The following is a 14,492-nucleotide window of genomic DNA, read 5'->3' as shown; positions in this document are numbered from 1 at the left end:
TCGCCCTCTCCCCCTCCGCTCTCTTGTGGACAATATTCACAGTATAATGTTAACAACTTACATGGAGTTTACTACAAGTAAACTTCCGTCCCCTGAGAGTCTCTTATAGGAGCAATGATGGCGGGCCGCGTAGAGGCTCATCATATAAAATGGCAGCCTAGAGGCACATAAAATGGTCGCCTTGAGGGACATAAAATGGCCGCCTACAGGTACATAAAATGGCCGCCTAGAGGTACATAAAACGGCCGCCTAGAAACATAAAATGGCCGCCTAGAGGCACACAAAATGGCCGCCTAGAGGCACATAAAATGGCCGCCTAGAGGCACATAAAATGGCCGCCTAGAGGCACATAAAGGGGGTCTCCAAGAAGCACATAAAATGGCCGCCTAGAGGCACATAAAGGGGTCTCCAAGACGCACATAAAGAGGCCAGATAGAGGCACATAAAGGGCCGCCTAGAGGAACATAATGGGTCGCTTGTAGGTTCATAAAGGGGCCGCCTAGAGGCATACAAAGGGCCGCCTAGAGGTACATAATGAGTCGCCTGGAGGTACATGAAGGGGCCTCCTAGAGGCCCAAAAAAGGGCCGCCTAGAGGCCCTAAAAAAGCACCCAAGAGGCAAATAAAATGGCCGCCTAGAGGCAAATAAAATGGCCGCTTAGAGGCTCTTAAAAATGCTCCATAAAAAGCCGATAAACGGGCCGCCTAGAGGCACATAAAATGGCCGCCGAAAAGGCACAAAAAAGGGCCGCCTTGATACACAAAATGGCCGCAAAGAGGCCCATAAAATGGCCGCCTTGAGGCACATAAAATGGCCGCCTAGAGGCCCAAAAGAGGGCCGCCTAAATCAAAGAAAGGGCCGCCTAGAGGCACATAAAGGGCCGCCTAGAGGCACATAAAGGGCCGCCTAGAGGCACATAAAGGGCTGCCTAGAGGTACATAAAGGGCCGCCTAGAGGTGCATAAAGGGCCGCCTAGAGGTGCATAAAGGGCCGCCTAGAGGTACATAAAGGGCCACCTAGAAGTACATAAAGGGGCCGCCTAGAGGTACATAAAGGGCCGCCTAGAGGTGCATACAGGGGCCGCCTAGAGGCACATAAAGGGGCCGCCTAGAGGTACATAAAGGGCCGCCTAGAGGTGCATAAAGGGCCGCCTAGAGGCACATAAAGGGGCCCCCTAGAGGTACATAAAGGGCCGCCTAGAGGTACATAAAGGGCCACCTAGAGGCACATAAACGGCCGCCAAGAGGTACATAAAGGGGCCGCCTAGAGGCACATAAAGGGCCACCTAGAGGTGCATAAAGGGCCGGTTTGAGGTGAATAAAGGGCCGCCTAGAGGCACATAAAGGGCCGCCTAGAGGCACATAAAGGGCCGCCTAGAGGCACACAAAGGGGCCGCCTAGAGGTACATAAAGGGGCCGCCTAAAGGCACATAAAGGGGCCGCCTAGAGGTACATAAAGGGCCGCCTAGAGGTACATAAAGGGGCCGCCTAGAGGCACATAAAGGGGCCGCCTAGAGGTATATAAAGGGCCGCCTAGAGGTTCATAAAGGGGCCGCCTGGAGGTGCATAAAGGGGCCGCCTAGAGGTACATAAAGGGCCGCCTAGAGGTACATAAAGGGCCGCTTAGAGGTGCATAAAGGGCCGCCTAGAGGCACATAAAGGGGACGCCTAGAGGTACATAAAGGGCCGCCTTGAGGTTCATAAAGGGGCCGCCTAGAGGTGCATAAAGGGGCCGCCTAGAGGCACATAAAGGGCCGCCTAGAGGTTCATAAAGGGCCGCTTAGAGGTGCATAAAGGGCCGCCTAGAGGCACATAAAGGGGACGCCTAGAGGTACATAAAGGGCCGCCTAGAGGTGCATAAAGGGCCGCCTAGAGGCACATAAAGGGGACGCCTAGAGGTACATAAAGGGCCGCCTAGAGGTGCATAAAGGGCCAGTTAGAGGTGCATAAAGGGCCGCCTAGAGGCACATAAAGGGGACGCCTAGAGGTACATAAAGGGCCGCCTAGAGGTACATAAAGGCCGCTTAGAGGTGCATAAAGGGCCGCCTAGAGGCACATAAAGGGGACGCCTAGAGGTATATAAAGGGCCGCCTTGAGGTTCATAAAGGGGCCGCCTAGAGGTGCATAAAGGGGCCGCCTAGAGGTACATAAAGGGCCGCCTAGAGGTGCATAAAGGGCCGCCTAGAGGTACATAAAGGGCCGCCTAGAGGTACTTAAAGGGCTGCCTAGAGGTACATAAAGGGCCGCCTAGAGGTGCATAAAGGGCCGCCTAGAGGTACATAAAGGGCCACCTAGAAGTACATAAAGGGGCCGCCTAGAGGTACATAAAGGGCCGCCTAGAGGTGCATAAAGGGGCCGCCTAGAGGTACATAAAGGGCCGCCTAGAGGTGCATAAAGGGCCGCCTAGAGGCACATAAAGGGGCCCCCTAGAGGTACATAAAGGGCCGCCTAGAGGTACATAAAGGGCCACCTAGAGGCACATAAACGGCCGCCAAGAGGTACATAAAGGGGCCGCCTAGAGGCACATAAAGGGCCACCTAGTGGTGCATAAAGGGCCGGTTTGAGGTGAATAAAGGGCCGCCTAGAGGCACATAAAGGGGACGCCTAGAGGTACATAAAGCGGCCGCCTAGAGGTGCATAAAGGGGCCGCCTAGAGGCACATAAAGGGGCCGCCTAGAGGTACATAAAGGGCCGCCTAGAGGTGCATAAAGGGCCGCTTAGAGGTGCATAAAGGGCAGCCTAGAGGCACATAAAGGGGCCGCCTAGAGGTACATAAAGGGCCGCCTAGAGGTGCATAAAGGGCCGCCTAGAGGCACATAAAGGGGCCCCCTAGAGGTACATAAAGGGCCGCCTAGAGGTACATAAAGGGCCACCTAGAGGCACATAAACGGCCGCCAAGAGGTACATAAAGGGGCCGCCTAGAGGCACATAAAGGGCCGCCTAGAGGTGCATAAAGGGCCGCCAAGAGGTACATAAAGGGGACGCCTAGAGGTACATAAAGCGGCCGCCTAGAGGTGCATAAAGGGGCCGCCTAGAGGCACATAAAGGGGCCGCCTAGAGGTACATAAAGGGCCGCCTAGAGGTGCATAAAGGGCCGCTTAGAGGTGCATAAAGGGCAGCCTAGAGGCACATAAAGGGGCCGCCTAGAGGTACATAAAGGGCCGCCTAGAGGTGCATAAAGGGCCGCCTAGAGGCACATAAAGGGGCCCCCTAGAGGTACATAAAGGGCCGCCTAGAGGTACATAAAGGGCCACCAAGAGGCACATAAACGGCCGCCAAGAGGTACATAAAGGGGCCGCCTAGAGGCACATAAAGGGCCGCCTAGAGGTGCATAAAGGGCCGGTTAGAGGTGAATAAAGGGCCGCCTAGAGGCACATAAAGGGGACGCCTAGAGGTACATAAAGCAGCCGCCTAGAGGTACATAAAGGGCCGCCTAGAGGTGCATAAAGGGGCCGCCTAGAGGTACATAAAGAGCCGCCTAGAGGTGCATAAAGGGGCCGCCTAGAGGCACATAAAGAGGCCGCCTAGCGGTACATAAAGGGCCGCCTGGAGGCACATAAAGGGGCCGCCTAGAGGTGCATAAAGTGGCCGCCTAGAGGCACATAAAAGGGCCGCCTAGAGGTACATAAAGGGGCCGCCTAGAGGCACATAAAGGGCCGCCTAGAGGTGCATAAAGTGGCCGCCTAAAGGTACATAAAGGGCCGCCTAGAGGTGCATAAAGTGGCCGCCTAAAGGTACATAAAGGGCCACCTAGAGGTACATAAAGGGCCGCCTAGAGGTACATAAAGGGCCGCCTAGAGGTACATAAAGGGCCGCCTAGAGGTACATAAAGGGCCGCCTAGAGGTACATAAAGGGCCGCCTAGAGGCACATAAAGGGCCGCCTAGAGGTGCATAAAGTGGCCGCCTAAAGGTACATAAAGGGCCGCCTAGAGGTGCATAAAGTGGCCGCCTAGAGGTACATAAAGGGCCGCCTAGAGGTACATAAAGGGCCGCCTAGAGGTACATAAAGGGCCGCCTAGAGGTACATAAAGGGCCGCCTATAGGCACATAAAGGGCCGTCTAGAGGTGCATAAAGGGCCGCCTAGAGGTGCATAAAGTGCCGCCTAGAGGTACATAAAGGGCCGCCTAAAGGCACATAAAGGGCCGCCTAGAGGTGCATAAAGTGGCCGCCTAGAGGTACATAAAGGGACCGCCTAGAGGCACATAAAGGGCCGCCTTGAGGTGCATAAAGGGCCGCCTAGAGGTGCATAAAGGGCCGCCTAGAGGTGCATAAAGGGCCGCCTAGAGGTACATAAAGGGCCGCCTAGAGGTACATAAAGGGCCGCCAAGAGGTGCATAAAGTGGCCGCCTAAAGGTACATAAAGGGCCGCCTAGAGGTACATAAAGGGCCGCCTAGAGGTGCATAAAGTGGCCGCCTAGAGGTACTTAAAGGGCCGCCTAGAGGTACATAAAGGGCCGCCTAGAGGTAAATAAAGGGCCGCCTAGAGGTACATAAAGGGCCGCCTAGAGGTACATAAAGGGCCGCCTAGAGGTACATAAAGGGCCGCCAAGATGTACATAAAGGGCCGCCTAGAGGTATAAAAAGGGCCGCCTAGAGGTACATAAAGGGGCCGCCTAGAGGTACATAAAGGGCCGCCTAGAGGTGCATAAAGGGCCGCCTAGAGGTACATAAAGGGCCGCCTAGAGGTGCATAAAGGGCCGCCTAGAGGTACATAAAGGGCCGCCTAGAGGTGCATAAAGTGGCCGCCTAGAGGTACATAAAGGGCCGCCTAGAGGTGCATAAAGGGCCGCCTAGAGGTACATAAAGGGCCGCCTAGAGGCACATAAAGGGCCGCCTAGAGGTGCATAAAGGGCCGCCTAGAGGTACATAAAGGGCCGCCTAGAGGTACATAAAGGAGCCGCCTCGGGGTACATAAAGGGCCGCCTGGAGGTACATAAAGGGCCGCCTGGAGGTACATAAAGGGCAGCTTAGAAGTACATAAAGGGCCGCCAGCGGTACATAAAGGAGCCGCCTAGAGGTACATAAAGGGCCGCCAAGAGGTATATAAAGGGCCGCCTAGAGGTACATAAAGGGGCCGCCTAGAGATACATAAAGAGACCACCTAGAGGCGCATAAAGGGGCCGCCTAGAGGCACATAAAGGGGCAGCCTAGAGGCGTTTAAAGGGGCACCTAGAGGTATATAAAGGGCCGCCTAGAGGAATATAAAGGGCCGCCTAGTGGTACTTAAAAGGCCACATAGAGGAACATAAAGGGCCGCCTAGAGGTAGATAAAGGGGCCGCCCAGAAGCACATAAAGGGGCCGCCTAGAGGTGCATAAAGGGGCCGCCTAGAGGAACATAAAGGGCCGCCTAGAGGAACATAAAGGGCCGCCTAGAGGTACATAAAGGGCCGCCTAGAGGCACATAAAGGGCCGCCTAGAGGCACATAAAGGGGCCGCCTAGAGGTGCATAAAGGGGCCGCCTAGAGGAACATAAAGGGCCGCCTAGAGGTACATAAAAAGGCCGCCTAGAGGCACATAAAAAGGCCGCCTAGAGGTGCATAAAGGGGCCGCCTAGAGGTGCATAAAGTGGCCGCCTAGAGGTACATAAAGGAGCCGCCTAGGCGTACATAAAGGGCCGCCTAGAGGTACATAAAGGGCCGCCTAGAGGTGCATAAAGGGCCGCTTAGAGGTGCATAAAGGGCCGCCTAAAGGCACATAAAGGGGACGCCTAGAGGTACATAAAGGGCCGCCTAGAGGTGCATAAAGGGCCGCCTAGAGGTACATAAAGGGCCGCCTAGAGGTACTTAAAGGGCTGCCTAGAGGTACATAAAGGGCCGCCTAGAGGTGCATAAAGGGCCGCCTAGAGGTGCATAAAGGGCCGCCTAGAGGTACATAAAGGGCCACCTAGAAGTGCATAAAGGGGCCGCCTAGAGGTACATAAAGGGCCGCCTAGAGGTGCATAAAGGGGCCGCCTAGAGGCACATAAAGGGGCCGCCTAGAGGTACATAAAGGGCCGCCTAGAGGTGCATAAAGGGCCGCTTAGAGGTGCATAAAGGGCCGCCTAGAGGCACATAAAGGGGCCGCCTAGAGGTACATAAAGGGCCGCCTAGAGGTGCATAAAGGGCCGCCTAGAGGCACATAAAGGGGCCACCTAGAGGTACATAAAGGGCCGCCTAGAGGTACATAAAGGGCCACCTAGAGGCACATAAACGGCCGCCAAGAGGTACATAAAGGGGCCGCTTAGAGGCACATAAAGGGCCGCCTAGAGGTGCATAAAGGGCCGGTTAGAGGTGAATAAAGGGCCGCCTAGAGGCACATAAAGGGGACGCCTAGAGGTACATAAAGCGGCCGCAAAAGGTACATAAAGGGCCGCCTAGAGGTGCATAAAGGGGCCGCCTAGAGGTACATAAAGAGCCGCCTAGAGGTGCATAAAGGGCCCGCCTAGAGGCACATAAAGGGGCCGCCTAGCGGTACATAAAGGGCCGCCTGGAGGCACATAAAGGGGCCGCCTAGAGGTGCATAAAGTGGCCGCCTAGAGGCACATAAAAGGGCCGCCTAGAGGTACATAAAGGGGCCGCCTAGAGGCACATAAAGGGCCGCCTAGAGGTGCATAAAGTGGCCGCCTAAAGGTACATAAAGGGCCGCCTAGAGGTGCATAAAGTGGCCGCCTAAAGGAACATAAAGGGCCGCCTAGAGGTACATAAAGGGCCGCCTAGAGGTACATAAAGGGCCGCCTAGAGGTACATAAAGGGCCGCCTAGAGGTACATAAAGGGCCGCCTAGAGGTACATAAAGGGCCGCCTAGAGGCACATAAAGGGCCGCCTAGAGGTGCATAAAGTGTCCGCCTAAAGGTACATAAAGGGCCGCCTAGAGGTGCATAAAGTGGCCGCCTAGAGGTACATAAAGGGCCGCCTAGAGGTACATAAAGGGCCGCCTAGAGGTACATAAAGGGCCGCCTAGAGGTACATAAAGGGCCGCCTAGAGGCACATAAAGGGCCGTCTAGAGGTGCATAAAGGGCCGCCTAGAGGTGCATAAAGGGCCGCCTAGAGGTACATAAAGGGCCGCCTAGGGGCACATAAAGGGCCGCCTAGAGGTGCATAAAGTGGCCGCCTAGAGGTACATAAAGGGACCGCCTAGAGGCACATAAAGGGCCGCCTAGAGGTGCATAAAGGGCCGCCTAGAGGTGCATAAAGGGCCGCCTAGAGGTGAATAAAGGGCCGCCTAGAGGTACATAAAGGGCCGCCTAGAGGTACATAAAGGGCCGCCAAGAGGTGCATAAAGTGGCCGCCTAAAGGTACATAAATGGCCGCCTAGAGGTACATAAAGGGCCGCCTAGAGGTGCATAAAGTGGCCGCCTAGAGGTACATAAAGGGCCGCCTAGAGGTACATAAAGGGCCGCCTAGAGGTAAATATAGGGCCGCCTAGAGGTACATAAAGGGCCGCCTAGAGGTACATAAAGGGCCGCCTAGAGGTACATAAAGGGCCGCCTAGAGGTACATAAAGGGCCGCCTAGAGGTATAAAAAGGGCCGCCTAGAGGTACATAAAGGGGCCGCCTAGAGGTACATAAAGGGCCGCCTAGAGGTGCATAAAGGGCCGCCTAGAGGTACATAAAGGGCCGCCTAGAGGCACATAAAGGGCCGCCTAGAGGCACATAAAGGGGCCGCCTAGAGGTACATAAAGGGCCGCCTAGAGGTGCATAAAGGGCCGCCTAGAGGTACATAAAGGGCCGCCTAGAGGTGCATAAAGTGGCCGCCTAGAGGTACATAAAGGGCCGCCTAGAGGTGCATAAAGGGCCGCCTAGAGGTACATAAAGGGCCGCCTAGAGGCACATAAAGGGCCGCCTAGAGGTGCATAAAGGGCCGCCTAGAGGTACATAAAGGGCCGCCAAGAGGTACATAAAGGAGCCGCCTCGGGGTACATAAAGGGCCGCCTGGAGGTACATAAAGGGCCGCCTGGAGGTACATAAAGGGCAGCTTAGAAGTACATAAAGGGCCGCCAGCGGTACATAAAGGAGCCGCCTAGAGGTACATAAAGGGCCGCCTAGAGGTACATAAAGGGCTGCCTAGAGGTACATAAAGGGGCCGCCTAGAGATACATAAAGAGACCACCTAGAGGCGCATAAAGGGGCCGCCTAGAGGCACATAAAGGGGCAGCCTAGAGGCGTTTAAAGGGGCACCTGGAGGTATATAAAGGGCCGCCTAGAGGAACATAAAGGGCCGCCTAGTGGTACTTAAAAGGCCACATAGAGGAACATAAAGGGCCGCCTAGAGGTAGATAAAGGGGCCGCCCAGAAGCACATAAAGGGGCCGCCTAGAGGTGCATAAAGGGGCCGCCTAGAGGAACATAAAGGGCCGCCTAGAGGAACATAAAGGGCCGCCTAGAGGTACATAAAGGGCCGCCTAGAGGCACATAAAGGGCCGCCTAGAGGCACATAAAGGGGCCGCCTAGAGGTGCATAAAGGGGCCGCCTAGAGGTACAAAAAAAGGCCGCCTGGTGGTACGTAAAGGGGCCGCCCAGAAGCACATAAAGGGGCCGCCTAGAGGTGCATAAAGGGGCCACCTAGAGGAACATAAAGGGCCGCCTAGAGGAACATAAAGGGCCGCCTAGAGGTACATAAAGGGCCGCCTAGAGGCACATAAAGGGCCGCCTAGAGGCACATAAAGGGGCCGCCTAGAGGTGCATAAAGGGGCCGCCTAGAGGAACATAAAGGGCCGCCTAGAGGCACATAAAAAGGCCGCCTAGAGGTGCATAAAGGGGCCGCCTAGAGGTGCATAAAGTGGCCGCCTAGAGGTACATAAAGGAGCCGCCTAGGCGTACATAAAGGGCCGCCTAGAGGTACATAAAGGGCCGCCAAGAGGTGCATAAATGGGCCGCTTCGGGGTACATAAATGGGCCGCCAAGAGGTACAAAAAAAGGCCGCCTGGAGGTACGTAAAGGGGCCGCCTAGAGGCACATAAAGGGCAGCCTAGAGGTGCATAAAGGGGCCGCCTAGCAGTACATAAATGGGCCGCCTAGAGGTACATAAAAAGGCCGCGTAGAGGTACATAAATGAGCCACCTAGAGGTGCATAAAGGGCCGCCTAGAGGCGCAAAAAAGGCCGCCTACAGGTACATAAACGGCCGCCTACAGGCGCAAAAAGGGGTAACCTACATGGACATAAAGGGCCGCCTAGAGGTACATAAAGGGCCGCCTAGAGGTTCATAAGAGCCGCCTAGAGGTACATAAAGGGCCGCCTAAAGGCACATAAAGGGTGAGCATAGAGGAACATAAAGGAGCCGCCTAGAGTCACATAAAGGGGCCGCCTAAAGGCACATAAAAGGCCGCCCAGAGGTACATAAAGGGGCCGCCTAGAGATACATAAAATGCTGCCTAGAGGTGCATAAAAATGTCGACTAGAGGCACATAAAGGAGCCACCTAGAGGCACATAAAGGGCCGCCTAGAGGCATATAAAGGGCCGCCTAGAGGCATATAAAGGGCCGCCTAGAGGTGCATAAATGGCCGCCTAAAGCGACATAAAGGGCCGCCTAGAGGCACATAAAGGGCCGTCTAGAGGGACATAAAGAGCCGCCTAGAGGTACATAAAGGGGCCGCCTAGAGGTACATATAATGGCGCCTTGAGGTACATAAAGGGGCAGCCTAAAGGCACATAAAGGGGCCGCCTAAAGGCACATAAAGAGGCGCCAAGATGTACATAAAGGGCCGCCTAGAGGTACATAATGGGCCGTCTAAGGGAAAATAAAGGGACCACCTGGAGGCACCTAAAGGGCCACATTTAGGCACATAAATGGGCCGTCTAAACGCACATAAAGGGCCGCCAAGAGGTACATAATGGGTCCGCATAGAGGCACATAAAGGGCCGCCTAGAAGCACATAATGGAGCCGCCTAGAGGCACATAAAGAGGCCGCCTAGAGGTACATAAAGGGCCGCCTAGATGGTAAATAAAGGGGCCGCCTAGAGGCACATAAAAGGGCCGCCTAGAGATACATAAAGGACCGCCAAGAGGTACATAATGGGTCCGCCTAGAGGTACATAAAGGAGCCGCCTAGAGGCACATAAAGGAGCCGCCTAGAGGCACATAAAGGGCCGCCTAGAGGCACATAAAGGGCCGCCTAGAGGCACATAAAGGGGCCGCCTAGAGGCACATAAAGGGCCGCCTAGAGGCATATAAAGGGCCGCCTAGAGGCATAAAAAGGGCCGCCTAGATATACATAAAGAGCCACCTGGAGGTACTTAAAGGGGCGCCTAGAGGTATATAAAGGGACCGCCTAGAGGCACATAAAGGGCCTCCTAGAGGTACATAAAGGGCCTCCTAGAGGTACATAAAGGGCCGCCTAGATATACATAAAGGGCCACCTGGAGGTACTTAAAGAGGCTCCTAGAGGTATATAAAGGGATCGCCTAGAGGCACATAAAGGGCCGCCTAGATGTACATAAAGGGCCTCCTAGAGGTACATAAAGGGCCGCCTAGAGGTACATAAAGAGCCACCTGGAGGCACATAAAGGGCCAGTTAGAGGTGCATAAAGGGCCGCCTAGAGGCACATAAAGGGCCGCCTAGAGATACATAAAGGGCCACCTGGAGGTACTTAAAGAGGCACCTAGAGGTATATAAAGGGATCGCCTAGAGGCACATAAAGGGCCGCCTAGATGCACATAAAGGGCCTCCTAGAGGTACATAAAGGGCCGACTAGAGGTACATAAAGGGGACGCCTAGAGGTACATAAAGGGCCGCCTAGAGGTACATAAAGGGCCGCCTAGAGGTGCATAAAGGGCCAGTTAGAGGTGCATAAAGGGCCGCCTAGAGGCACATAAAGGGGACGCCTAGAGGTACATAAAGGGCCGCCTAGAGGTACATAAAGGGCCGCTTAGAGGTGCATAAAGGGCCGCCTAGAGGCACATAAAGGGGACGCCTAGAGGTATATAAAGAGCCGCCTTGAGGTTCATAAAGGGGCCGCCTAGAGGTGCATAAAGGGGCCGCCTAGAGGTACATAAAGGGCCGCCTAGAGGTGCATAATGGCCGCCTAGAGGCACATAAAGGGGACGCCTAGAGGTACATAAAGGGCCGCCTAGAGGTGCATAAAGGGCCGCCTAGAGGTACATAAAGGGCCGCCTAGAGGTACTTAAAGGGCTGCCTAGAGGTACATAAAGGGCCGCCTAGAGGTGCATAAAGGGCCGCCTAGAGGTGCATAAAGGGCCGCCTAGAGGTACATAAAGGGCCACCTAGAAGTACATAAAGGGGCCGCCTAGAGGTACATAAAGGGCCGCCTAGAGGTGCATAAAGGGGCCGCCTAGAGGCACATAAAGGGGCCGCCTAGAGGTACATAAAGGGCCGCCTAGAGGTGCATAAAGGGCCGCTTAGAGGTGCATAAAGGGCCGCCTAGAGGCACATAAAGGGGCCGCCTAGAGGTACATATAGGGCCGCCTAGAGGTGCATAAAGGGCCGCCTAGAGGCACATAAAGGGGCCTTATAGAGGTACATAAAGGGCCGACTAGAGGTACATAAAGGGCCACCTAGAGGCACATAAACGGCCGCCAAGAGGTACATAAAGGGGCCGCCTAGAGGCACATAAAGGGCCGCCTAGAGGTACATAAAGGGCCACCTACAGGCACATAAAGGGCCGCCTAGAGGTGCATAAAGGGCCGGTTAGAGGTGAATAAAGGGCCGCCTAGAGGCACATAAAGGGGACGCCTAGAGGTACATAAAGCGGCCGCCTAGAGGTACATAAAGGGCCGCCTAGAGGTGCATAAAGGGGCCGCCTAGAGGTACATAAAGAGCCGCCTAGAGGTGCATAAAGGGGCCGCCTAGAGGCACATAAAGGGGCCGCCTAGCGGTACATAAAGGGCCGCCTGGAGGCACATAAAGGGGCCGAATAGAGGTGCATAAAGTGGCCGCCTAGAGGCACATAAAAGGACCGCCTAGAGGTACATAAAGGGGCCGCCTAGAGGCACATAAAGGGCCGCCTAGAGGTGCATAAAGTGGCCGCCTAAAGGTACATAAAGGGCCGCCTAGAGGTGCATAAAGTGGCCGCCTAAAGGTACATAAAGGGCCGCCTAGAGGTACATAAAGGGCCGCCTAGAGGTACATAAAGGGCCGCCTAGAGGTACATAAAGGGCCGCCTAGAGGTACATAAAGGGCCGCCTAGAGGTACATAAAGGGCCGCCTAGAGGCACATAAAGGGCCGCCTAGAGGTGCATAAAGTGGCCGCCTAAAGGTACATAAAGGGCCGCCTAGAGGTGCATAAAGTGGCCGCCTAGAGGTACATAAAGGGCCGCCTAGAGGCACATAAAGGGCCGCCTAGAGGTGCATAAAGTGGCCGCCTAGAGGTACATAAAGGGACCGCCAAGAGGCACATAAAGGGCCGCCTTGAGGTGCATAAAGGGCCGCCTAGAGGTGCATAAAGGGCCGCCTAGAGGTACATAAAGGGCCGCCTAGAGGTACATAAAGGGCCGCCTAGAGGTACATAAAGGGCCGCCTAGAGGTACATAAAGGGCCGCCTAGAGGCACATAAAGGGCCGTCTAGAGGTGCATAAAGGGCCGCCTAGAGGTGCATAAAGGGCCGCCTAGAGGTACATAAAGGGCCGCCTAGAGGCACATAAAGGGCCGCCTAGAGGTACATAAAGGGCCGCCTAGAGGTACATAAAGGGCCGCCTAGAGGTACATAAAGGGCCGCCTAGAGGTACATAAAAGGCCGCCTAGAGGTACATAAAGGGCCGCCTAGAGGTACATAAAGGGCCGCCTAGAGGCACATAAAGGGCCGTCTAGAGGTGCATAAAGGGCCGCCTAGAGGTGCATAAAGGGCCGCCTAGAGGTACATAAAGGGCCGCCTAGAGGCACATAAAGGGCCGCCTAGAGGTGCATAAAGTGGCCGCCTAGAGGTACATAAAGGGACCGCCTAGAGGCACATAAAGGGCCGCCTAGAGGTGCATAAAGGGCCGCCTAGAGGTGCATAAAGGGCCGCCTAGAGGTGCATAAAGGGCCGCCTAGAGGTACATAAAGGGCCGCCTAGAGGTACATACAGGGCCGCCAAGAGGTGCATAAAGTGGCCGCCTAAAGGTACATAAAGGGTCGCCTAGAGGTACATAAAGGGCCGCCTAGAGGTGCATAAAGTGGCCGCCTAGAGGTACATAAAGGGCCGCCTAGAGGTACATAAAGGGCCGCCTAGAGGTAAATAAAGGGCCGCCTAGAGGTACATAAAGGGCCGCCTAGAGGTACATAAAGGGCCGCCTAGAGGTACATAAAGGGCCGCCTATAGGTACATAAAGGGCCGCCTAGAGGTACATAAAGGGCCGCCTAGAGGTACATAAAGGGGCCGCCTAGAGGTACATAAAGGGCCGCCTAGAGGTGCATAAAGGGCCGCCTAGAGGTACATAAAGGGCCGCCTAGAGGCACATAAAGGGCCGCCTAGAGGCACATAAAGGGGCCGCCTAGAGGTACATAAAGGGCCGCCTAGATTTGCATAAAGGGCCGCCTAGAGGTACATAAAGGGCCGCCTAGAGGTGCATAAAGTGGCCGCCTAGAGGTACATAAAGGGCCGCCTAGAGGTGCATAAAGGGCCGCCTAGAGGTACATAAAGGGCCGCCTAGAGGCACATAAAGGGCCGCCTAGAGGTGCATAAAGGGCCGCCTAGAGGTGCATAAAGGGCCGCCTAGAGGTACATAAAGGGCCGCCTAGAGGCACATAAAGGGCCGCCTAGAGGCACATAAAGGGGCCGCCTAGAGGTACATAAAGGGCCGCCTAGATTTGCATAAAGGGCCGCCTAGAGGTACATAAAGGGCCGCCTAGAGGTGCATAAAGTGGCCGCCTAGAGGTACATAAAGGGCCGCCTAGAGGTGCATAAAGGGCCGCCTAGAGGTACATAAAGGGCCGCCTAGAGGTACATAAAGGGCCGCCTAGAGGTACATAAAGGAGCCGCCTCGGGGTACATAAAGGGCCGCCTGGAGGTACATAAAGGGCCGCCTGGAGGTACATAAAGGGCAGCTTAGAAGTACATAAAGGGCCGCCAGCGGTACATAAAGGAGCCGCCTAGAGGTACATAAAGGGCCGCCTAGAGGTACATAAAGGGCCGCCTAGAGGTACATAAAGGGGCCGCCTAGAGATACATAAAGAGACCACCTAGAGGCGCATAAAGGGGCCGCCTAGAGGCACATAAAGGGGCAGCCTAGAGGCGTTTAAAGGGGCACCTAGAGGTATATAAAGGGCCGCCTAGAGGAACATAAAGGGCAGCCTAGTGGTACTTAAAAGGCCACATAGAGGAACATAAAGGGCCGCCTAGAGGTATATAAAGGGGCCGCCCAGAAGCACATAAAGGGGCCGCCTAGAGGTGCATAAAGGGGCCGCCTAGAGGAACATAAAGGGCCGCCTAGAGGAACATAAAGGGCCGCCTAGAGGTACATAAAGGGCCGCCTAGAGGCACATAAAGGGCCGCCTAGAGGCACATAAAGGGGCCGCCTAGAGGTGCATAAAGGGGCCGCCTAGAGGAACATAAAGGGCCGCCTAGAGGTACATAAA

The 14,492-nt window shown here is 55.0% G+C and overlaps 1 protein-coding gene across 1 annotated transcript in view; it reads right to left on the bottom strand.

Moving 5' to 3' along the window:
* LOC138350642 (uncharacterized) overlaps positions 1–14,492 on the bottom strand; it is a 240,311-nt gene that overhangs the window by 69,492 nt on the left and 156,327 nt on the right. The window lies entirely within an intron of this gene.

This window comes from Procambarus clarkii, chromosome 46 (assembly GCF_040958095.1).
Source record: "Procambarus clarkii isolate CNS0578487 chromosome 46, FALCON_Pclarkii_2.0, whole genome shotgun sequence".
NCBI lineage: Eukaryota > Metazoa > Arthropoda > Malacostraca > Decapoda > Cambaridae > Procambarus > Procambarus clarkii.
This window is presented reverse-complemented; position numbering and strand designations above follow the sequence as displayed.